This window comes from Hevea brasiliensis, chromosome 2 (assembly GCF_030052815.1).
Source record: "Hevea brasiliensis isolate MT/VB/25A 57/8 chromosome 2, ASM3005281v1, whole genome shotgun sequence".
Taxonomy (NCBI): Eukaryota; Viridiplantae; Streptophyta; class Magnoliopsida; order Malpighiales; family Euphorbiaceae; genus Hevea; species Hevea brasiliensis.
Window position 1 is genome coordinate 107,127,071 of NC_079494.1, and position 27,128 is coordinate 107,154,198.

The 27,128-nt window shown below is 34.6% G+C and overlaps 1 long non-coding RNA gene across 1 annotated transcript; it reads right to left on the reverse strand.

Annotated features, from left to right (window-relative positions):
• Positions 1 to 20,765: 20,765 nt before the first annotated feature.
• LOC131174462 (uncharacterized) lies at positions 20,766 to 22,278 on the reverse strand. The gene is made up of 3 exons (XR_009144776.1): positions 22,118 to 22,278; positions 21,611 to 21,669; positions 20,766 to 21,031 (listed from the first exon to the last, which is right to left on the reverse strand). It is a non-coding gene; the product is annotated as an uncharacterized LOC131174462 (long non-coding RNA).
• Between the last annotated feature and the right edge of the window lie 4,850 nt (positions 22,279 to 27,128).

The following is a 27,128-nucleotide window of genomic DNA, read 5'->3' on the forward strand; positions in this document are numbered from 1 at the left end:
AACCAGTTGTGGTGGTCGTTGAAAGTGGAAGCATTAATTTTTTTTCCCCTAATATTTGAAGTTGAAGTTGCATATTGTAGCAGACCTTTGATAGTGGTCGCATTTTGAGGGAAGGAAGTGCATGCACTTGCCAATTTTATTCGTTGAAGAACTAAACGAAAGAAAGGGAACTTGTGACATATGGGACACAATATTCATTCATTCATGTGCCTCATAGGAAATGAGAGTAATCCAAGACGCAATTATGCACACTTTGAGGCTAATAAAACCGAAGAAAATTATAAAAACTCAACACATAAATTTAAATGCACTGATTTTGATCATGTTCATATAATTCTAAGATTTTCATTATATTAATTTGTTTCATTAGTTTATTATATAATCATATAAATAGCATGAACTATATAGATTAATTTACAGTTTAAATGTATACTTTATTTGACAAAACAAATTGCTCCACAATTTGTTTAAAATGAGAGCCTCTAAAGATTAAGAACCGGGCTAAATTTGCACATATACAAATATATATTCATTTGTTCTTTTGTCACTTGTTCTGTATATGTTTTTCTTACCTCACTAGTGAAGACCAAACTTGTTGTTGCATCTTTTAATCAATTTATACATGTAACCGTTAAGAAGAGTTACATCTTTTAACCAATTTATATGACTTTTGGATTTTCGCCATATTTGGGTAATATACATTACTTTTCATATGGTTATTTTTAGTTCTGATTTTAAGTCCTAATGAATCAAAGTTAATCCATATGGGTGACCTAAACCATATTTCCAATATCTTCCACTCACATATAATGGGTAAACTATCATTTCAAATTTTATAATTTCATCATTCACAAATAGACGGTGTGATCAGTGCATACTTCGAGAGCTCGGTTGCTATATACCTATTAGAATAATATAGCATCTCAATTAATGGAGCTTAGAATAGATATAGTATGCAGCACCCTAGATCATTTATTACATTCAAATCTCTTCCGATTTATCTCATTCATATACATTGAGTTCATATTTATGTTTACATTGCAAATATAAACACAATTGATTGACCTATGAACACAAACTAATGTGATCATTTTAATGATCTTTTTTTTTTCACGATATTCTCAACCTTAATTTAACTTGCTTTTCTATGAATGTCCCTCTAGATAGAATCTTTCATAGTTCTTTGGCAATATCTTAAGATAACAAGTATTAAACTATGTCTCGAATAATTGATTAGAGTCATGAGGGTACTAGATAAATATTATAATCTTTATAGTCTCACACAATACTAAGTAGAGATCACACTTGTATTCTCCTTGATGGATACAAATCACACATGTGGTATAAATCACATACTATGGTATTTACTCCTTTCCCATGGGGGAATACCTTTATTAAATGCCATGCATATGATAGTTCAGACACCTTAATGTCTAACTTTGAGTTCTCTTGTCTATCCTTTCACATCATAACTCACATCTGGCATTCAAGACAAGTAATGTGACTCAAATCATATATAATCAATGCAATTACTTAGCATACAATGACCCTAGTTCCTTGTCTCTTTTCCAAAGCGACATTTCACGTTATAAGCTTTGAGCTCTTTATATTATTATCACATAAATAACATTAAACTTGTAACTGTTTCATCTTCATCCACCATTTAAGATATGGAGGTGATTGTCTGTGTGAGAAGGCTAATTTTTTTATTTGTCCGACATACTTTTCAAGTTCTAATATATGTTCCAAACATATATACTCACATATGTATATGAATATACAAAATAAGTTGGGTATATGAACATGTTTGGGAAAAATATAATATAAGTACATTAACAACATCTAAGCAAACTCAAAGATTTAATATGCCTATTGTAAACATTTTTTACAATAGGTTACTATATCATATATAGATGTGCATTTTTCGTTCATCTTTTTTCTTGCATCCATGTCTCTAACAAAATTATATCTAGTATCAATATGCTTTTATATACCTTATTTCTTGCAATCATATCTCTAACAAAATTATATCTAGTATCAATATGCTTTTAGATGCCTTAGTATCCTTTTAACTATTTTCCAATGTTGATGTCCTTAATCAGATTGGTATCCACTAACCTACTCAACAACATAGCAGATATAATTGTATTAGCATAGGGGACTTTTCTCATTTGCTCTCTTTTTGGTAAATCAACCAATTCACATACTTGGTTTGATTTCATAAAATCCACCTCATCTTCTATTGCTTAATTCATTCATTCTTAGCAAGGCATGTGAGGCTATTCATCTTTGGTAGGGCATATAAGAGATATACTTATTATCACCTTTTTCTTTATCTTATGGAGTAATTATAAATACTGCCCCTTCAATCTTAAAACGACAATGGGAAACATTCATACTGTTAGTAGTATGCCCTAGAGCATATCATTTAGTATGTATCTTGTATATATTTTATTAATAAAAGGCATTTCCACTTTTCCGTTTACATAATATATTTATGTGTAATAGAAAAGGTCCATTGATATTTTGTTAGAAATATTATTCTTAAGTTGTTAAGAATATGAGTGACAATATTTCTAGCACAAAGTATCATAAATAGGTTCACAATCGAGGATACTTCATAATAAGGACATGACTTATCCAGAAAGATTGTATTCATGTTTGTTCCCAAGTTATTTATATGAGATATAAATAAGATGGAATGGTGAGTCTCATGCCATATAACAAACATGATAGGCACTTATAAATGATAAGTAGGCCGAACCAGTGACACTTATGACAAGCACATGGAGTTTACTCTTGTCAATGTTTTGTCATAAATCATATCAGTGCATATAATCTTTAGACCTAAGATAGCACAGTTATCTTGTATATAGGTAGTTTGAGTTTGATACTGCTTTCATACTTGTACTGTGTATGGGTATATGGGCATCTGTTGGCTCCTACTAGTTATATATGGAGGTAGGTGTTGATTAAGATGGAATCTGTTCCTCTAAGTAAATAGAGTTAAAATCCTATGTTCATTTAATTGTTCTTGATGTTTCAAGTTCTGGCCAGACAGATAGATTTATTCGTAAAAGAGTTTCGATGAGAAAATCTTTTAATCAAGAACTGGAATTAAAAGAGAACATAATATTCATAGCAAATGGAGTTTGACATAAACCATGACTCAAACTTGAGTTGGGATTTTGTAAGAGAGATTATAGTGCATGGTAACATATGATTATAGGTTCATTTAAGGTAAACCTTATTACTAATTGGGTGGCCATGGCATGCTATGCTAGGTGTTAACCATGGTCTATGAGGTTCATAAAATGATTTAGAGAAATCATTTATGGTAAGAAAGAGTTCTGATGATATTAAGAGTTGATATCATGTCTCATTGCCAATTAGTGATGAGCCTAGTAAGTCACACACATACACAAGTTATCACCTATTTAAATATGATTTAATTAATTAATTAAAGAGTTTAATTGATTAATTAAATAGGTTTGGTTTGAAATTAGATTGCAAAGTCCCTAGCATGACTTGAAACCAAATCTAGATTATTAGATGTATAATATAAGTTAAATTTATATTTAAAGTGTTTAAATATGAATTTAATTAATGAGAAATTAATTAATAGAGATTAATTAATTAATTTATATTTGATATAAATTAATTAGAAGAAGAAAATAATTATTTTGGGTTAAGAACTCAAAATTAAGACACAGGGGCATTTTGGTCATTTCACGATTGTGACACGTGGCACCATGAGATGGTGACACATGGCATAACACATAAGCTTGCCAAATATTTTTTAATCATGTAAGATGATTAAAATCAAGATTAAATATAGGTTTGACACTTGGCACAATGTGATTGGGTCACTTAAACCTAGAGCTAATCAAAAGGTGACATGTGGCTAGGGTTTAATGTGTTAACCTAGCTATTTAAGTGTGGTTATGAAAAGAAAACATAACCAGCAGCCTCTCCTCTCAATTGTCACGCCACTTTGAGCCTCTCCAGCCATTCTTCTTCATCTCTCATCAATTCAAAGAGATTAGCCATCAATCTCTTGAATTAAGAACACTAGAAATTGTTTCTAGTGTCCTGTTTACATCTCTAATCTCTTAAAATGCAGAACTTGAATTTCTAATTAATAGAAAAGGCTTTAGAAGCTGTTCAAGGGCTGCCATAGGTGTTCTTGGTGTGGACAAGCTAGAGGGACAACATCCGTGTCCTCAAGACGAATCTCAAAGGCGCATACGCACAAAGACATCAAGAGGTTAGTGTAATCGTTCTTGATTTAATCTAGGGTTCTAAAATTAATCTGATTAATTTTAAAATCTTAAATGGCAAATACAGATCCAAAAACATATTAAAAGAGTTTTAATATGTTGTTTATCATTGAAATCAAATAGATAAAAATAAATCTTGCATGATGCATGTGACCCTAGGTGAAAATTTTTGAATTCAATGGTATAAACTTGTGTTTTTCACGCTTCCGCTCCTTTAATTGGTATCAGAGCCACTATATTTGCCATTTAGATTGTTGATTTTATAATTTAATTGTGTGTTTGATCATAAGATCAAGAGATTCATTGCTGGTTGGATTAAGAGGTGTGGCGTCACACATGGTGAAGCCACCAATGGTGGCGGCAACAATGGTTCCATGGGTGATTCAAGGTTTGGCTTTTAATTCTGCAATTGTTGTATGATCTAAGGCCTATTCTTTGACTAATTAAAGTGTTTAATTAGTTGTTTTAATCACACAATTAAATTATGATTCAAATCAGAATTTTAAAAAAATGTTTGAATGTGATTCAAATCTGAATTTTAAAAGTTGTTTGAATGTGATTCAAATCTGAATTTTTAAAGTTGTTTGAATCATATTTAAATCTGATTTTTTAAAATTGATTCAATAAAATTCAAATCTGATTTTTTAAAAAATATTTGAATGTGATTCAAATCTGAATTTTTGAAGTTGTTTGAATGTGATTCAAATCTGAATTTTTAAATTTGTTTGAATGAGATTCAAATCTGAATTTTTAAATTTATTTGAATCATATTCAAATCTGGATTTTTAAGTTGAATATGAGATATTCAATTTAATATAAGTATGTATGTTTTATTTAATTGTTAAATAGTGATATGCATGATGGATGATCATGGACTATAAAAGACCAATGTGATTGGATTTATTTCTTTTATGTTTCTTTGGGATTGTAAATTAATTTATTTTAATTTATTTTGGGCATGTATTATTAAGTTTATAATATTTTTGGGTTGTAATTTCATTTATTTAAGTTCTTGTAAATTCGCCTTGGTATGCCAAGGATTACTATGTAATATTGGATTGCAAGAAGTTCAAGGAGGTCAAGAGCATTGGTGGGACGTGGGAGGAATTCAATATCAAGTGTTGATTATGTACTCCTTCAAAGAACTCTTGTAAAATGAATGAATGAAATGCACCTAGGAATGCCCTGATTCAATTCTTGGTGGCTCAATTGAATCCCTTAGAAAGTCCATGATCATACCATATTTATCGCTTATCCATGAATGCATGAGATGTATGGGAATGTATGCAATTATATGATATATGCATGCTAAATGGATAATGTGCAAAGTGAGACCTTAATAGTAATTAGGATGGCTATAAAATCTTCCAAACAAATGATTAAGTTGGAAATGCTATAATTAAAGTAATTATAACATAAGCCCTCCATTGGGGCAATTATTTTAAGAAATTTTAAATAGTTGCATGAGATGCAATTAATTTAAGAGATTTTCTTAAGAATAATTGTTAAGCATGAGATGTTGTAAATATGTAAATGGTTTGGTGGCCAATATTGGATGTACCTGAGGACATTAAAATTATTTGAATAATTATCGCTCAATGGGATCAACTTAACTAATGCAAGATAAGTCAATATTGGATGTACCGAGATTTTGAGCATTAGGGGCTAGGTAAAGGATTGAACCTCACATGAGATGTGATGGGCAAGGAGTTGCTCACTTATAGTTTATTGTAATTCCAATAATGGATGTACTGAGGATGATCAATAGAATTATAAGAATTCAATCACCCACTAGAAATCCATCCAACTAGGATTTCCGTTTTCTACTTTGGAAGTGTAGGATTCGCTAAGTTAGTGGGAGGACCAATTTGATTAAAAGACCATAATCATATTTGGTTAATTACATGATACATTTGCTAATTAATCTGGTTATTTCTGCAATTAATTTTCTGATAATAATGAGCACAAAACAACCACCACCATCCAATATCCTTGCAAGCATACTTGATCACAACAAAGTTGACAGACCTAATCATGCGATTGGCTAAGAAATTTGAAACTTGTCTCTGAACCTTGAACATATAGGATATGTTCTATATTCAAATGTTCCTGGTCCCTTACCTCCAGAGGCCACACAAGAGGAACATGATACTGTGGACAAGTGGAAGGAGCATGATATGAGAGCTAAGTGTTACATGCTTGCGTCCATGAGTAATGAGTTACAGAAGCAACATGAGAACATGCAGAGTGCTAGTGAGATCCTCCTTCACCTACAAGAGTTGTATGGTGAGCACAGCAGGAATGCTAGGTATGAGATATCTAAACAGTTATTCCGTATGAGGATGTCTGAGGGACAGAATGTTGGGGATCATGTCCACAAGATGATTCGGCTGATTGAGCAGTTGGAACATCTTGACTTCAACATGGATTTCCAACTACAAACGGATTTGATCCTTCAGTCCCTTCCTAAGTCTTTTGGGAATTTTGTGACAAATTTCCATATGACTAAACAGGAATGCACCTTAGCTGAATTACTCAACATACTGGTTATTGCCCAAAAGAATATGCCAGGCAATAAAGGAAAAGAGGTAGCTTTGGTTGCATTTTCATCTGCTGGAAAGTCCAACAAGAAGAAGGGCAATAAGAAAAAGAAACCTCAGATTCCTGGTCCTTCTAAGAAAATAGCTAAACAGAAAAGGAAGACTAAAGCTGATGAAGGCAACAGAAAGTGTTTCCACTGCCAACAGGAAAGTGTTTCCATTGCCAATAGGAAAGTGTTTCCATTGCCAGTAAGAAAGTGTTTCCACTGGCCAGAGTATAGCAATCTAAAAGAATACAATGCCATGGTGAAAACCAACTCAAGTTCAAAATATATTTGGCACTTAAGGTTATATCATGTTGCAGAAGATAGGATTGCAAAATTGGAGAAAATTGGGATTTTATCCTCATTGGGCTCTGAGCCTACTCCAACTTGTGAATCTTGCCTTCAAGGCAAAATGACTAGATCACCCTTTGTTGGACAAGGTCTAAGAGCTGAAAATATTTTGGAGCTAATACATAGTGATGTATGTGGTCCATTTAAAGAAATGGCTAGAGGGGGCTTTCATTATTTTATTACCTTTACTGATGATAAATCAAGGTTTGGGTATTTGTATTTGCTGAAATACAAACATAAATCTTTTGAAAAGTTCAAAGAATTTAAATCTGAAGTAGAAAATCAAACAGGAAAGAGTATTAAAGCTCTTCGATCAGATCGTGGAGGTAAATATTTGAGTACTGAATTTAATGAATACTTGAGAGAGCATGGCATTGTTTCTCAGCTGACTCCTCCAGGAACGCCACAGCTGAATGGTGTATCTGAAAGGAGAAATCGTACCCTATTGGATATGGTACGTAGTATGATGAGCTATACTGATATGCCAATCTCCGATTGGGGATTTTCATTAGAATCACTTTGTATATTCTGAATAGGATTCCATCAAAATCGCTTTCTTCCACACCTTATGAGATATGGCATGGAAGAAAACCAAGTCTTAAGGATGTTAAGATTTGGGGTTGTCCAGCTTATATCAAAAAGCTGAACACTGATAAATTGGAGACCAGATCAGAAAAGGGTCGATTTGTTGGATATCCAAAAGATAGTTTTGGATATTATTTTTATTTGCCTACTTCACAAAAGGTTGTGATAAGTAGATATGCCACATTTCTTGAACAACAGTTTGTTCAAGAAGGAGGCAAAGGAAGGCAAATAGAGTTAGAATTGGAGAATTCTGACCAACCAATGCATCGATGGATATAGATCCATCTAGTCAACCTATACCCATTGATGAAACATCTACAAATTCCTCTTAGAACAACAAGGATATCTCACCCACCAGTGAGATATGGTTTTCTTCATGAAGAAGAACAAGAGTTGTCTACTCATGAAGAAGTAGATCATGGAGATGATCCACTTACCTATGAAGAAGCTATATCAGATATAGACTCTTCAAAATGGATTGATGCTATGAAATCGAGATTGATTCCATGTATAAGAATCAAGTTTGGGATCTTGTTGACCCACCAAGGTATTGTACCTATAGGGAACAAATGGGTTTTCAAGAAGAAAATTGGTTACTGATGGAAAGGTAGAGACCTATAAGGCAAGGCTAGTAGCGAAAGGGTTTCACCAAAGGCAAGGAATAGACTATGAGGAGACTTTCTACTTTGTTGCCATGCTTAAATCAATTAGGATTTTATTAGCAATAGCTGCATACTATGATTATGAGATTTGGCAGATGGATGTCAAAACAGCCTTTCTCAATGGATACATTGAAGAAAACATTTTCATGGAACAACCTAAGGGATTTGAATCCCAAGATGGTTCCAAGGTATGCAAGCTAAAGCGATCCATTTATGGGTTGAAACAAGCTTCGAGGAGTTGGAACATCCGCTTTGATGAAGCCAGTAAATCTTTTGGTTTTATCAAAAATGAGGATGAGCCATGTGTATATAAGAAGGTTAGTGACAAGCTATCACTTTCCTTGTCTTATATGTGGATGACATACTGTTGATGGGTAATGATACAGGTATGTTGATGACTATAAAGGTATGGTTGTCAAATACATTCTCCATGAAAGACTTAGGGGAGGCAACCTATATTCTTGGGATTCGCATCTATAGAGATAGAGCGAAAAGAATAATTGGTTTATCCCAAAGTCTATACTTGGAAAAGGTGTTAAAGAGGTTTAACATGCTTGATTCCAAGAGAGGATTGTTACCAGTGAGACATGGTATCCACCTTTCTAAAGAGATGTCTCCAAAGACACCAGAAGAAATAGATAAGATGGCCAGGATTCCATATGCTTCGGCTATTGGAAGTTTAATGTATGCAATGTAGTGTACTAGGCCGGATATCGCATATGCTGTTAGTTTGACTAGCAGGTATCAATCCAATCCAGGTTTGGAACACTGGATAGCTGTCAAGAATATTCTTAAGTACTTAAGAAGAACTAAGGATTTATTCTTGATTTATGGAGGTGGAGACTTGCAATTGGATGGTTATACTGATTCGATTTCCAATCGATATCGATGATAGAAAGTCTACCTGGATATGTGTTCATTTGTAATGGAGGTGCATCGGTTGGAAGAGTTCCAAACAGAGCACGATTGCAGATTCCACTCATCGAGGTCGAGTATATTGCTGCATCGATGTCGCAAAGGAAGTCGTTTGGATAAAGAAGTTCAAATGAGAACTTATAGTAGTTCCTTCCATTAAGTCAATAGCTCCACTACATCGTGACAACAATGGAGCATCATGCGAGCTAAGGAACTAAGGTATCACCCAAAATCCTAACACATCGAAAGGCACTACCATATTATCATGGATATAGTTGGGCAAGGCGATATAGCCATGCAGAAAATATAACATCAGCTAAAAAACCAGCTGATCCATTCACTAAGCCTTTGTCATAATCTCAGTTAGACTGACATCTTGAGAAGATGGGTCTAAGGTATTGTAATGAATGGCTCTAGTGCTAGTGGGAGATTGTTAGTAGTATGCTCTAGAGCATATCATTTAGTATGTATCTTGTATATATTTTATTAATAAAAGGCATTTCCACTTTTCCGTTTACATAATATATTTATGTGTAATAGAAAAGGTCCATTGATATTTTATTAGAAATATTATTCTTAAGTTGTTAAGAATATGAGTGACAATATTTCTAGCACAAAGTATCATAAATAGGTTCACAATCGAGGATACTTCATAATAAGGACATGACTTATCCAGAAAGATTGTATTCATGTTTGTTCCCAAGTTATTTATATGAGATATAAATAAGATGGAATGGTGAGTCTCATGCCATATAACAAACATGATAGGCACTTATAAATGATAAGTAGGCCGAACCAGTGACACTTATGACAAGCACATGGAGTTTACTCTTGTCAATGTTTTGTCATAAATCATATCAGTGCATATAATCTTTAGACCTAAGATAGCACAGTTATCTTGTATATAGGTAGTTTGAGTTTGATACTGTTTTCATACTTGTACTGTGTATGGGTATATGGGCATCTGTTGGCTCCTACTAGTTATATATGGAGGTAGGTGTTGATCAAGATGGAATCTGTTCCTCTAAGTAAATAGAGTTAAAATCCTATGTTCATTTAATTGTTCTTGATGTTTCAAGTTCTTGGCCAGACAGATAGATTTATTCGTAAAAGAGTTTCGATGAGAAAATCTTTTAATCAAGAACTGGAATTAAAAGAGAACATAATATTCATAGCAAATGGAGTTTGACATAAAACATGACTCCAGATTGAGTTGGGATTTTGTAACAGAGAGATTCTAGTGCATGGTAACATATGATTATAGGTTCATTTAAGGTAAACCTTATTACTAATTGGGTGGCCATGGCATGCTATGCTAGGTGTTAACCATGGTCTATGAGGTTCATAAAATGATTTAGAGAAATCATTTATGGTAAGAAAGAGTTCTGATGATATTAAGAGTTGATATCATGTCTCATTGCCAATTAGTGATGAGCCTAGTAAGTCACACACATACACAAGTTATCACCTATTTAAATATGATTTAATTAATTAATTAAAGAGTTTAATTGATTAATTAAATAGGTTTGGTTTGCAATTAGATTGCAAAGTCCCTAGCATGACTTGAAACCAAATCTAGATTATTAGATGTATAATATAAGTTAAATTTATATTTAAAGTGTTTAAATATGAATTTAATTAATGAGAAATTAATTAATAGAGATTAATTAATTAATTTATATTTGATATAAATTAATTAGAAGAAGAAAATAATTATTTTGGGTTAAGAACTCAAAATTAAGACACAGAGGGCATTTTGGTCATTTCATTAGTGACACGTGGCACCATGAGATGGTGACACATGGCATAACACATAAGCTTGCCAAATATTTTTAATCATGTAAGATGATTAAAATCAAGATTAAATATAGGTTTGACACTTGGCACAATGTGATTGGGTCACTTAAACCTAGAGCTAATCAAAAGGTGACATGTGGCTAGGGTTTAATGTGTTAACCTAGCTATTTAAGTGTGGTTATGAAAAGAAAACATAACCAGCAGCCTCTCCTCTCAATTGTCACGCCACTTTGAGCCTCTCCAGCCATTCTTCTTCATCTCTCATCAATTCAAAGAGATTAGCCATCAATCTCTTGAATTAAGAACACTAGAAATTGTTTCTAGTGTCCTGTTTACATCTCTAATCTCTTAAAATGCAGAACTTGAATTTCTAATTAATAGAAAAGGCTTTAGAAGCTGTTCAAGGGCTGCCATAGGTGTTCTTGGTGTGGACAAGCTAGAGGGACAACATCCGTGTCCTCAAGACGAATCTCAAAGGCGCATATCTGCAAAGACATCAAGAGGTTAGTGTAATCGTTCTTGATTTAATCTAGGGTTCTAAAATTAATCTGATTAATTTTAAAATCTTAAATGGCAAATACAGATCCAAAAACATATTAAAAGAGTTTTAATATGTTGTTTATCATTGAAATCAAATAGATAAAAATAAATCTTGCATGATGCATGTGACCCTAGGTGAAAATTTTTGAATTCAATGGTATAAACTTGTGTTTTTCACGCTTCCGCTCCTTCACATACGACTTGATCATCGTGATTAATATTGATAAATTGACTCTTCAATGTTTATGTTACTCTCACTGGGACAAGCAATTTAAGATGAATTTATTACAGGTTGTATTTTGATGGCAATTGAAACTTCTTTCATTGTTAGTTAAAATACTCCTACTTGGAGAAAAATCCATTTCAGGTTATATAGCGGAAGCAACTTGGTTCATAATTTCATATAGAGATAAATCTTAACCTATCTCGCCCTATCGAGGAAAGTCATTCTCTAAGAATGTGATATTTAATAATTCAAATTCAGTTACCATGCCACTATTTTGTTTTCCTATAAAAACATGTCTTTTTAAGAAGGATTGTGAATAAAAATAGCACACTCTTAAGGTTTCAAAACATACTTAAGTGAGGTTTTCTATTATTTTATACATATATGGAGTTATTTTAACTAATTTGGATGGAACTCGATTAAGGACAAATGCAATATATTACCCGAAATAGGTAATACATAAATTAACAGTCTCTTATTCTTTCAGAACACATGGAATTATCTTATTAATATCTAAATATAAACTAATATGAGACAATATGTAATAAATCCTAAATTCATATACATAAATATTTGTATAATAATTAATTATGCTAACACTTATTCCACATTAGACTTAGAATTAAAAATTTACTATGTTCCCAATCATCATCTAAAATTCTAATGTATCATGAGTTTAACGTAATTAATTATGCAAGGAACTATAATATTAAATTATGAAAATTTAATATTAAGCAATAATATATTCAATATCTAATAGTAAAATATTTAATAAGACACACATACACATGTCTTATATGAATAGTTATTTACATATAGATAACCTTCTGAAGATATTAGCAAGTACATATATATATATATATATATATATATATATATATATATATATATATATATAGATATACCACAAGTGAAATAGAACAACAAAAATCTCATATTCATATCATATATATATTCACATCAAATAAATATTTTTTTTTAGTCTCTAATCAAATTAGAGATATAAAATTGTAAAACAAATTTAGAAGCTAAAATTATTTTTCAATGAAGTCGATTAAAACAAATTTTAATTGAATTTATCAAAATATTAATTTTAGATTGCCCCATGTAATTTTAGAAAATTCTTTTTTCTAAAAATTAAATGAATTAAACACTTTTAATTCCATTTCCTAATCAATTAGGAATATTAATTCCAAAACAACTTTAGAATTAATACAATTAATTTTAATGAAATCAATTGAAACTAATTTTAATTGATTTCATCAAATTAATTTAATTTGCCCAATTGTTTGCCATTTTTAATCTTAGAAAACAATTTTATAAAAATAAATATTGAATTAAATAATTCAATTCAATAAATTCTTTGTTAAATTGCCCTTTAATTAATTTTAGAATCTATTTTCTAAAATTAATATAGAATTAAACAATTTAATTCTAATGCTAAATAATTTACATGCCACCTTTTATTAATTCTAGAAAATATTTTTCTAAAATTAATTCAAATTCAAAATTTGACTAAAATTAAAATTACAATTTAATTTGAATTAACAATTTAATTCAAATTTTAGTCTAATTAGGATTTTAAAATTATATTTCTAATTGAATTAAACTATTTAATTCATGTCCTATTTAAAATAGGACAAAAAAAATAATTTTATTTGAATTAAACATATTTAATTTAAATCCTAATCTAAATAAAATTAAATCTGTAATTTCATTAGTAAAAAAAAAATTATGGTCAAATGGCAATATTGTAAATTGATGAAAAAGAATAGTATGAAACATTAATGGCAATTCTGTAGATTCTTGAAAAAAAAAATAGACAAAGTTAATAATGGCAGACTAGTAATTTCATTGACAACATGGGCAATAGGCTATGCCCTTTCTTCCTCTTCCTTCCATCGAAGAACCATGATCTGCTGGACATCCATACAATGCCAGCATAGATGCAAGCATCACCGGCATCTTCTACTGGCTGAAAACGATTTTCAAATCACAAATTTTAGTCACCCAATGCACAGCGCCACCACCAACAGGACGTCCAATGGCTGTCCAAGACCATCGGCCACCATTGCTCGTTTGGAACAGTTAGTATCACTAACGTCCTTTTGACGCTACTACTAGTTCCTTTTAGATTTTTCAGATCATGCAATTTTATTTTTTTAATTAAAAAATAAATCAAATATTCCAAATTTGAATATCAATTTTCAAGATTCAAAATCTTTCAGAAAACTCATATAAAAAAATAAAACTATTCTAAAACAATTTTAGATAGAGGAAGAATTTGCTGAAAGAATATAAATTATTATCTCTATGAATTTGATTCACAAACAACAACAATTTAAAAAAATAATAATAAAACATGCTATAAAAAAAAATATACATGTTAATTAAATGAGGAAACAAATATTAAGGTTCTGATACCAATGAAGAAAATTATAAAAACCTAATAAATGGATTTAAATACGTGGATTCTGACCTGTGTTCATATAATTCAAAAATCTCTATCATATTTGTTTCACTAATTTACTATATAATTATATGAATAACATGAAATTTATAAATTAATTCACAGTCTAAATGTATACCTTATTTACAAAAATAAATTACTCTACAACTTATTTAAAATGAGAGCCTCTAAAAATTAAGAATCGAGCCAAACTTGCGCATAGATAAATGCACACTCATTTGTCCTTTTATTACTCACTCTGTATGTGTTTTTCTTGCCTCATTAATGAAGATCAAACCTGGCTATTTATAAGTCATGGCACCTTTTGATTAAAAGTTACATAATTTTATACATATAACTATTAAAAAGAGTTACGTCTTTTCATGTAGTTACGTCTTTTGATCAATGTATATAACTTTTGGATTTTTGCCATATTTTAGCAATGTATACTACTTTTTATACGGTTATTCTTAGTTCTGATTTCAAGTTTAATGAATTTACATCATATTTTCAACAAAAACAATAATGGGTTTCCCCAATTTGTAATTTTTCATAAATGATGTTTTAATTTCATAATGGGTATTAAATTCATTATGATCAATTAAGCTAAGAATAAACAAGAGACGTACGCTCTTTTATTTTTTTGGATTTAAAGAATAAGTAGAATTCTTGACTATTGAATACATTTTCTCCGCCAGATAAGAATTTGTCATAAAAAAGAATGAACTAATGAGGATTAGTTAATATAGGAAAAAAATATAAATATCAAAAAGAATAATTTGCTTGCGAATTCATCTAACTATGGATAGGGCATTGATGATAGCTTATGTTATCCAACTAATAATCTAATATTATGTGTGCTTTATTATGAATGTGTGCACATTTTCATTTTTAAGACCATATTAATTTTTAATAGTTATAAAAATTATAATTATAATCAATAAACTCTCTAAATTAACACTCATCTTTGTTTAAATATTATTTTAGGAGACAGAAGAAGCATTTTATTTTGAGTTATAATCTGCATTTTTACTGATAGGATTATTGTATCTATTTATATATTGCTATGTCTTTAAAACTCCATAGTGACATTAGTAACATGTTATGTATAAGGATATGGCTAGTTTTGTTGGGTTGAGTAGAGCTATGTTATGAATAAAATTGAGCTGGATTTCTTTGAATATTGTATGCTTCTACAAAATCGAGTTGGACTTCCCTGATATAGGTTATCTCATGATATGCTTGTGTCAACTCTATATTCTACATGGTAATTTTTATTTTATTAAACTCTATATTGCACTTTACTATGTTATTGAAATAATGATTATTATTGTTTATTCTTATATGATTTAGTGACTAAAAATATATTACTCATTTAACGAAGCTAAGTTCGAGTCCTTATTCTTTCAATTACTGCCAAAAAAAAAGAGACAATTATTATTATTATTATTATTATTATTAATAATAGAAAAGTATGTAACTAGAGAATGGCTAGAAACTAAAAGACCCCAAAATAAAGTTATTTTAGAAGCATTATCTAAACCTAGATGTACAGAGGTTCCAGTTAGACAAGTAAAGCACATTATTAGGTTAGATGATAGAAAGAAAAAAATGAGTAGACTAAAATTGACTCGAAGAAGACTAGTACAATATGACCTAGAAGCATTACACATTTCTGAGGATTTAACCCAAAATCGTTTAGAGTGGAGAAAACGAATCCATATAGCCGACCCCAAATTTTTAGGATAAAGGTTTAGTTGAGTTGAATTTTCATCTAAATCTAATTATACTAATGGAAAACAAGCTGAGGCAACTTCTTCACATTTGTTTCCTATTGCTATTAAAATTGTTGTTTAAAAAAGTATTTTTTTTTTAAAATATATTAATTAGAGAATAATAAAAAATAATTTAAAATTAAACATAATAAGTTTTTATTATTAGAACATTAAAATAGTAAAATTATGTATTTAAAGTTACTTTTTTCACAGCATCTAAAATAATAATTTTTTTTTTTGAAAATAATTATTCTTAAAATTTCAATGCCAAACAAGTACTACACGTGGTTTATGCTAAAATCAAACCTTCATCACTGAGGCATAATTAATGTGTGAAATAGTTTTATTTATCATTTTGACCAAATGGATAATCTATGAGACTAAAAAGATAATAATATTCAGATAATCAATGTATAAAAGTCTAAATCATCTCCTACCTATAAAGTGTAAATCACATAGAAAGGCAAAGAATCCTAAGCATAGGAGATGCTCCTCTTTAATTGGCATAGTATAGATAAAATAAGATCAATTTCTAACCCAATGGATTAAAAAGAATGTGCTGTTGCATTGTGAAAACCCATATACATTTATTATTTATTATTATTTTATTTTAATTAGCTAACAATAATTTAATATATTTATAAAAATATATATATTTTATTAGATGGTCTGCTTATTTATTTTTAGATATATATATTATTTTTAAAATTAAATATATATCTGCAATCTGAACAACCCAGTTCAATAATAACTCTTATCCCATTCTACACATAATAGAACTCTTAAAATATATATATACCCTAATCATCTCTTCTGCTAAACTTTGCTCCTGTTTGTCACCTTTTTTTTTTCTATCAAATACTCTCAACAGAGAATCCCTAAATTTTTACTTCTCTATTCATCACATTCGATTCTATTTTCAAGGTAAAAATTCTCATTCCTTGTTCAATAATGGGTGAATCTAATTTTATTTTCTTTTCTTGATCTGTTACAACTACTCTATAAATTTATTTTTTTTGATAATTGATATTAAATTGGGTTGATCATAATTATTATTAAATAATAATTAATTATTATATATATATATATATATATATATTATATTTTATTATTATTTAATATTTTTTTTCTCCTTTTCTTTCTTATATTTTGGGTGTGTAAGAGATTTGAATATTCAATCAGTCAGTTGAAATTGTCTCTCTTCCATTGAAAATAACTATTGTCTTCGAAGTTCCAGGTGAGTGGTAATTATATTACATGGCACCGTTTTAATCCCTTTTAAAATTTCTTAGCATTAAGTTTGTTATTAAATGATTTTTTAAATTAATATTTTAACAATTATTTTATATATGATTTTCTAGAGTTTTATTTTAATATTGAATTTTATTTCGATTTTGATTAAATAATTAATTTTGTCAACTATCTCTGCATTAGACCCATTAGGATTCCGGGAACAGGCCTTTAATGTATTTATATTGATTGATATTTGACTATAAAATTTACCGATGTGTTACTGAATTGATTTGAGATTGATTTGATTTTATTGAATTGATTTGAGATTGATTTGATTTTATTAACTCTCTGAAACTATTGAAATACACTATTGGAATTGCACTATCAGTTATTATTTGCTATCTGAAATTTTTTATTGATTTTGATTGATTTGTACAAATTGATTTTCTGTTTTGAATTGGTACCTGTGCTCTGATTTACGTTATCCGCCCCGCCGTGTGGACTATCACGGTATTAGGTTGCATTGTCGAGTCATGCATCATTGCAGTTTATGGTTTGCATTAGTATCATATGCATTGATATCTGTGAAGGAGGAGGAAGGTATCGATATCCGTAGCGCGCTTACCATCCGCCTTTGGTGATGTGGGGTATCATCACCGTGCAATCGTATACCATAAATTTTTATTGAATGAATTTTCTTTTATATATATGTTTTATGAAGTTATTTTATTAATGATTTTGACAGCATGAGCATGATTTTATTTGATATGAAAATTTATGTGAAAATTAATCAAGCGTCTGCCTGTTCCTATTCCGTTGTGTGCTATAATTATCATTCACTGAGCATCTAGCTCAAACCACGTTTTCTCTCGCATTATCTGCTTGAGATCGTAGAATTCGCAATTGATCCAAATATTCACCCATTTTCTGGAGAGGGACAACTTTGATTTTGTTCTCATGGTATGCCCGAATTCGTGTTTTCTCGGGCTAATAATTAGTTTAGTTTATTGAACAGTTTAAGTTTTTATTTGAAATCTGTAGAGACTCCGCAGTTTACCTATGGGATATTTATGATGTTTATTCAGTATTTTGTTTATTTGGATTTTGTCTATTTTTTGGGATTAGTAAGTGACAATATATTCATTCAAGATACTCTGATAAGGCTTGCATGATTTAAGAATATTTAAATTATGCACCGGTCACGGTTCAGAATTTTGGGTCGTGACAAAGGTGGTATCAGAGCTCGGTTAAGGTCTAGTAAACTTGCGGAGCATAGGATCCTTAACGTCTTTTCAGTTTATCATTGCTTTAGATGTCTTCGTCCTTCGTATCCTTTTCACCTGTCTTAATTTGGCTCACATTTTCAAATTTAATGCTTGTTTATTAAAATGAATAGGTGCCTGAGTCTGTTAAACGTAAGAGGAGAGCTAGGGCCAAGGGTCTTAATGGTGCAAACCTTGATCCAACAAGGGAGGTACCACTTCAAACTATTAATCAGACATCTGAACAGACGCTTATGGCTAAGACTAGGGCACAACCATTCCTTTGCTTCCCCATACTTTTTCATGATATTTAGTACACCACCTAATTTGTTAGAGTATCCTTAATCTGTATCAACACCTATGAGGAACGCAATAGACACTAATATGGTGTATAGGGGATGTATAGTTCACATTGGAGATAGGGAATTAGCTACAAATCTTGTTTCTTTAGATATATTTGAGTTTGATGTGATTTTAGGCATGGATTGGTTAGCCACTTATCACATTTCATTGGATTGTCATAGTAAAGTTGTACTCTTTAAAATTCCTGGGGAGGCAGAATTTCAATTTCAGGGAGATCACAGTATAGCCTCTAGTAATCTTATCTCCGTAGTGAGTGCTAGACGATTATTATGAAAGAGGTGTAAAGGGTATCTAGCTTATGTTAGAGATGTTCAGGTAGAAGGTGTAGGTTTGGAGAATGTTGTAGTGGTTAAGGAATTTCCTGATATGTTTCCAGAAGATTTATCAGGTTTACCCCCGAAGTGAGAGGTAAAGTTTGGTATAGACTTAGTTCCTCGAATTGAGCCCATATCTATGCCACCTTATCGTATGGCACCCGCAGAACTTAAGGAGTTGAAAGAGCAACTACAGGACCTACTAGATAAGGGGTTTATTCGCCCTAGTGTTTCTCCATGGGGTGCTCCTGTGTTATTTATACGGAAGAAGGATGGGTCTTTGAGAATGTGCATTAATTATAGGCAATTGAATAAGGTAACTGTGCGTAATAAGTATCCTCTTCCATGCATAGATGACCTGTTTGACCAACTTCAAGGTGCAAAGTATTTTTCCAAGATTGATCTTCGATCTGGGTATCATCAATTGAGAGTTAAGAAAGAAGACATACTCAAGACAGCCTTTAGGTCTAGCTATGGACACTATGAATTTCTTGTAATGTCTTTTGGTCTTACCAATGCTCCGGCCACTTTTATGGATCTCATGAAGAGAGTTTTCAAGCCTTTTTTAGATCAATTTGTTATAGTGTTCATCGATGACATTCTAGTGTTCTCAAAGAGTAAGGAGGAGCATGAACAGCATTTGAGAATTGTCCTTCAGACCTTACGAGAACACAAGCTATATGCCAAGTTCTCAAAAATGTGAGTTTTGGTTAGATAGTGTGGCCTTCCTAGGCCATACAGTATCTAAGGATCGGGTGTGCGTTGATAAGAAGAAAGTTGAGGTAGTGCTTCATTGGCCTAGACCCACAACTGTGTCAGAGATTCGAAGTTTCTTAGGTTTAGCAGGGTATTATAGATGGTTTGTTCAAGACTTCTCTCGTATTGCAGCACCTTTAACTTAGTTGACACAGAAGAATGTGAAATTTCAGTGGTCTGAGGCTTGTGAAAAAAGTTTTTAGGAGCTTAAGACTCACTTAACTACAGCACCAGTGTTAGCCCTTCCATCTGGATCAGGGGGTTATGTAGTATATTGTGATGCTTCTAGGATTGGTTTAGGATGTGTTTTGATGCAACATGGACGGGTTATTGCATATGCTTCTCGTCAGTTAAAAAGGCACGAGCAGAATTACCCAACTCATGATTTAGAAATGGTTGCAGTAATTTTTGCTTTGAAAATCTGGAGGCACTATCTGTATGGTGAGACTTGTGAAATCTTCACTGACTGTCACGACCCAACCTATGGGCCGGACCGGCACTAGGACCTGGGCCAGCCTAAAGCCCCCGAGGCCCGTAGTAAGCCTAACTGTTCATTTACCCAATGCTGAGGCCCATTTGGGCCCAATTTCAAGAAAACAAACGGACAGAGTCCGGCCATAAAATGGACTTACCAACGGGGAGTTTTCGACTCACCCGACCTGTAAACACAATATATAGTCATTTGGGGAGCTCAGCTCACCCTCCACATACTCATCAACATAAAATAAATGGGAGCTCAGCTCCCTCATCCAATCCATCAAACATGCATAGCATATTTAGTTTACAGGTCCAACATGATAATAATATTACAGACCAAATTCAAATAATTACTGCTAACACATGCGGAAATTCTAGGAGTAATTAAAATTACACAATATTGATAAACAACCTGCGAGGTAGAAAAGCAGGTTAACCCAGAACAAAATATCCTCCTGTGGCCTGTAAAAATTTTTGAACAGGAGTGAGCGTTCGACTCAGAGAGTAAAATATCAATTTTAACCATAATCTCTATAACTATCTGTAACTAATGCACCCTGTAGAGTGAAATGCAACATCAACATCATATTCACATCATAGCATCAAAAAGGTAATTTGGAGCACTCACACACCCTGTAGCATCAATCATAATATATTGGGAGCTGATCCCCTATACAGCTCTCTTAAATCCAACCTGGTGCCAGCGAAGAACTCAAGCCGGACTTTCGCTTAATAAACCAAATCGAGGGTCCCAGCGAAGAACTCAAGCCGTGACTACCCCTCGAAGGAACGGGTCCCAGCGAAGAACTCAAGCCGTGACTACCCCGTCCTATCCATAGTCCACACCACATCACACGCACGCCAACGCACGCACACTGCTCCAAATTACCACAACAACACTCATGGCACATTAACAGTTATGAATGCAACATAATTCGTGCCTAGAGTTTAACTACATAAATATATGCATATAAGTGATGCATGGGCATGCTGAACATATAATAATATCGAAATTACAATTAAAATTAATATTTTACTCACAAACTTGACGACAAATTACTGTGGCGGCTGGGCGGAGGAAGAAGGCTGTCCCGGCTCACCTGACAATCATATTACAATTATTTAATACAATCTGACTCAATACAAACAAAGAAAAGACCAATTACGTCCTAAGTCGTGCCGAAAATCCGGCAGAGTCTCCCCTATACCTAGGACCTACCCAACCTGCAAAAGGGCTAAAAACGCACTTCTATACTCACAATCCATACATCAACAGTTCAATCATATCACACAGCCCCTCCTGGGCCCATCAAATCAGTCATTCATCACAATACGCAAAATTTCAATTTTATCCTTATTATAGATCATTTTTGCAAAAATTGCTCAAACAAGCTCTAAAAATTATAAAACTTTGCCCCGCGGTCCTTAGCAATATTACTAAGCTATTGCAAAAAGAATCGTAATTTTCTAAGCTACCACAAATATTTTATGGATTTTTAATCCTATTTAAGCACTAGAAAATTACGTAAAAACAAGGTTCGGGTTTACCTTTGCCGATTCCGACTTCGGGAACGCGCTCGGGACGTCTGACAATGGGGGGCTAGCCAAAACCTCGGCCCAATTCGGAGACTTTTCCAGTAACGGGTTTGTCTGGCCCGAAATTTGCAGACTCGATCAACTGTCGAATTTCCGCGAATCGAGAATACCTACACGAAGCCCATAACACGGGGGTTAGTACATAAATTTTTCAGAATTTTCTAAGCTCATTTAATGCTCGAAAATACACTGCGAAGTTCCGTGGGACCCACCGAAAAACGGTGTCGGAAAAATTCAAAATTTATGTCGTTGCGAAGCTCTCGACGAATGGAGCGTGCTGGTGGCCTCGGTTTTCTCGTGGGATTCACGGTTTTCGAGAAATCTAGCCCGAAAGTCGAAATGGGCTAAAATCTTCCCGAGCTAAAATCGGACAATCCGCTAGATGGATTTCGGCGTTCTTGGTGTCTATGGAAAGCTCTCGCCGAGTAGATGATTTTGGACACAAGACCCGGTCCAATTGGTGGCCGGATCGGCCGGATTTGGCCGGGGAAGTCGAAGCGGCGCGCGCAGGGGGCGTTTCAGGCGCGATTTTCCGGCTCGGCGTACGCCATGGCTGGCCGGGCGCGCTGGGCTGGTGGCCGGGAGCGGGGCGCTAGGGCGGAGAGGAGAGAGAAACGAGAGAGAAAAGAGAGAGGGACGACACGCCCGGGAGAAGAAAAAGGGCCGGTCCGATTCGACCGGTCCGATCCGGTCCGGTTCGATTCGGCCGGTTCGATTCAGAATACAAAATTTTGAATTTTTACTCTGCCTCGGGACCGAAAACGAGGTCCAAAAATTCCGAAAAAATTCCATAAAACTCAGAAAAATACGTAGACTCCAAATATATTTTTAGTTTTGCCACGTGGTCTTTAAATTAATTTTTAAAAATCATCAAAGTTTATATTTTCGGAAAATCGAACCCGATTTTTAAAATCCGAAAAATCTCAAAAAAATTCCTAAAATTCAAATAAAATTAAAATACCAAAAATACTCATAAATAATAAAATTTTGGGGTGTTACATTCTTCCCCCCTTACAGAAAATTCGTCCTCGAATTTTTACACAAGGCAGAATAAAGCACATGATTATACATTGAACAAATAAGGGTACTTGCTACGCATGTCCCGTTCTGACTCCCAGGTGCACTCTTCCACCGACTGACTCCTCCACAAAACCTTAACCATAGGGATCTGTTTTGATCTCAGCTGTCTCACTTGGTAGTCCACTATGGCTACAGGCTGCTCCTCAAATGTCAAATTTTCTTTTAGCTCTATCACATCCGGCTGCAGTACATGAGAAGGATCGGGAATGTATTTCCTGAGCATGGAGATGTGAAACACGGGATGAACGTGAGAAAGGTTGGGTGGTAGCTCCAACCGTGAGCAAATCGCTCCAACTCTATCAGTAACCTCAAAAGGTCAGATATACCGAGGTGCCAACTTGCCCTTCTTTCTGAATCTCAAGACTCCCTTCATTGGAGATACCTTCAGGAATACATAGTCGCCCACTGCAAACTCCACATCCCTCCGTCTGGGGTCTGCATAACTCTTACATCTCTCATGAAAAGCCGTCCTCGATCGTTCCTCGATTAAAGGAACTACCTCTGCGATTATCGCACTAAGTCTACATCATGCACCCTTGCTTCCCCATTTCTCCAACACAGAGGAGACCTACACTTTCTTCCATATAGTGCCTCATAGGGTACCATCCCTATCTTTGGAGTGATAATCGTTGTTGTAGGCAAACTCCACCAAAGCTAATCGCTCATCCATTGACCTCCAAAATCCAAGACACTCATGCGAAGCATGTCTTCCGATGTTTGGATTGTCCTTCTGATCGTCCGCATGCGAGGGTGGAAAGTCATCTTGAAGTTCAATTGTGTGCCAAGTGCCTCCTGCAACTTTCTCTAAAACCGAGAAGTGAATCGGGCCCTCTGTGGATATTATGGCCGGAACTCCATGCAATCGACTATTTCTCGAATGTAGAGCGGGCATCTTGTGCACGTAGTATGTAGTCTTCACAGGTAAGAAGTGAGCTGATTTGGTCAAGCGGTCTACAATTACCCATATCGAATCATATCCTCGCGTGGTACGAGGCAACCCAGTCACAAAATCCATATTGATCATTTCCCACTTCCATTCGGGATAGGAGCTTTTGCAGCTTCACGACGGTCTCGTGTTCAAACTTCACCTTCTGACAAGTCAAGCACTTGGACACAAAGTCTGCGATGTCTCTCTTCATGCCATTCCACCAATAGCTATCTTTCACATCATGGTACATCTTGGTGGAACCTGGATGGACACTATAAAGTGTGTAGTGTGCCTCTTGCATGATTTCATTTCTGAGATTGTCCACATCGGGCACACATATCCTAGAACCTTGCACTAGGGCGCCATCATTGGCAAATCCAAACTCACCACCTTCACCTTGCTGTACTCTTTCTATGATCTTCATCAGTTGTTGGTCTCTGTGCTGGGAAACTCTAACTCTGTCCCTCAAGTCTGGCCTCACTGAAAAGTGAGCCAACAATACCCCCTCATCTGAAAGATCCAGGATTAAACCTTGATCCATCAACTCATGTATCTCCTGAATCAGTGGTCTCTTCTCTACTGAAATGTGTGCCAAACTGCCAGAAGATTTTCTGCTCAAGGCATCTGTCACAACATTGGCCTTTCCAGGGTGGTACTGGATGGTGCAATCATAGTCTTTCAGAAGCTCCATCCATCTCCTCTGTCTCAAGTTCAAGTCCCTCTGCTGGAAGATGTACTTCAAACTCTTATGGTCGGTGTATATCTCGCACACTTCACCATACAGATAGTGTCTCCAGATCTTTAGTGCAAAGATTACAGCCGCCATTTCCAAATCATGGGTGGGGTAATTCTGCTCATGCCTCTTCAGCTGCCTTGAAGCATAAGCCACTACCTTTCCATTCTGCATCAAAACACACCCTAGGCCAACTCTGGAGGCGTCACAATACACGGTGTATCCTTCACCACTCGCAGGTAGTGTCAACACAGGGGCAGTGGTTAGACACTCCTTAAGCTTTTGGAAACTCTCCTCACAGTCATCTGTCCAAATGAATGGAACATTCTTCCTGGTCAACTTAGTTAGGGGAGCCGCTATCCTAGAGAAATCTTGCACAAAACGCCTGTAGTAGCCAGCCAAACCCAGAAAACTTCGCACCTCAGTGACTGTTGTAGGCCTAAGCCAATCAGTTACAGCTTCAATTTTCTTGGGATCCACTTGAATACCGTCACTTGAAACCACGTGTCCCAAGAATGAGATGCTTTCTAGCCAAAATTCACATTTTGAAAATTTGGCATATAGCTGGTGCTCCCTCAACGTCTGCAACACCATCCTCAAGTGCCACACGTGTTCTTCCTCGGTCCGAGAGTATACCAGAATGTCATCTATGAATACGATGACAAAACGGTCCAAAAATGGCTTGAACACCCTGTTCATCAAGTCCATGAAGGCTGCTGGTGCATTAGTGAGTCCAAAAGACATCACCAAGAACTCATAATGACCATATCTTGTCCTGAAAGCCGTTTTGGACACGTCCTCATTCCTGATTCTCAACTGATGGTAGCCTGATCGCAGGTCTATCTTGGAAAAGAATCTAGCTCCTTGGAGCTGATCAAACAAATCATCGATCCGAGGAAGTGGATACTTGTTCTTCACAGTGACCTTGTTCAGCTGTCTGTAGTCGATACACAACCTCAATGACCCATCCTTCTTTCTCACAAATAAAACAGGAGCACCCCAGGGTGAAGTGCTCGGACGTATGAAACCCTTGTCCAAAAGCTCCTGTAGTTGCTCCTTCAGCTCTTTCAATTCTGCTGGTGCCATCCTGTAAGGTGGCATCGATATGGGGTTTGTACCCGGCACAACATCAATGCAAAACTCTATTTCCCTTCCTGGTGGCAACCCTGGAAGCTCCTCAGGGAAGACATCCATGAATTCTCTGACAACAGGAACATTTTCCATGCTGACACCTTCTACAGATGTATCTCTCACCAATGCCAAATACCCTTGGCATCCACGCCTCAACATTTTTCTAGCACTAATTGCTGACACCAAATTATATGGAGCCACGCTCCTGTCACCATCAAAACTAAACTCTTCCACACCAGGTATGTGGAAATACACCTTTTTGTTCCTGCAGTCTAAGGTGGCATAATGAGTTGCCAACCAATCCATCCCCAGGATTACATCGAAATCCATTACTGGTAGAGGAACCAAGTCTGCTGGGAGGATCTTTCCATCCACTACCACTGGGCTACCCGGAAAAACCATATCTACATCTATGTTGTCACTAAGTGGGGTAGCTACTGACAAAGGGCACTCTAAAGTTGTGGGGTTTCTACCCAACCTCATGGCAAACACAGGGGAGACAAATGAGTGCGTAGCACCCGGATCTATTAAAACACGAGCCTCATAAGAACAGACCAGAAGAATACCTGCCACAACTGCATTTGAAGCTTGAGCATCCTGGTGGGTCAGGGTGAAAACCCGAGCTTGACCCCTACCCTGAGTGGCAGAACCCTGATACTGACTTCTACCTCCTGATCTGCCTCCAAATCCACGTCCCCCTTGTCCTCGGCCCTGTTGGCCACTGAACTGACTGCCTGCCATGTTGGAAGCGCCCGGATACAACTGTCGAGGAACATTCGCAACAGAACCCTGTGACCCCATCTGTGGCTCGCTGAACATGGGGCATTCTCTAGCAAAGTGACCCGGTTGGCCACACCTGAAGCATACTCCTGATCCCATCAAACAAGGTCCTGAATGTCCTCTTCCACACTGTGCACAAGGTGCCAAGGAGGATCCTGAGCCAGACCCAGAACTGCTGTACCCGACCACGCTGATCCGACCCTTTCTGGATCAGTACACAATCCTCGTGGTTTGTGTCTAAAACCACTTTTCTTGTTCCTACTCTTTCCTCTGTAATTACTCTGGCCACCACTATCCGGAGTACCCATGGA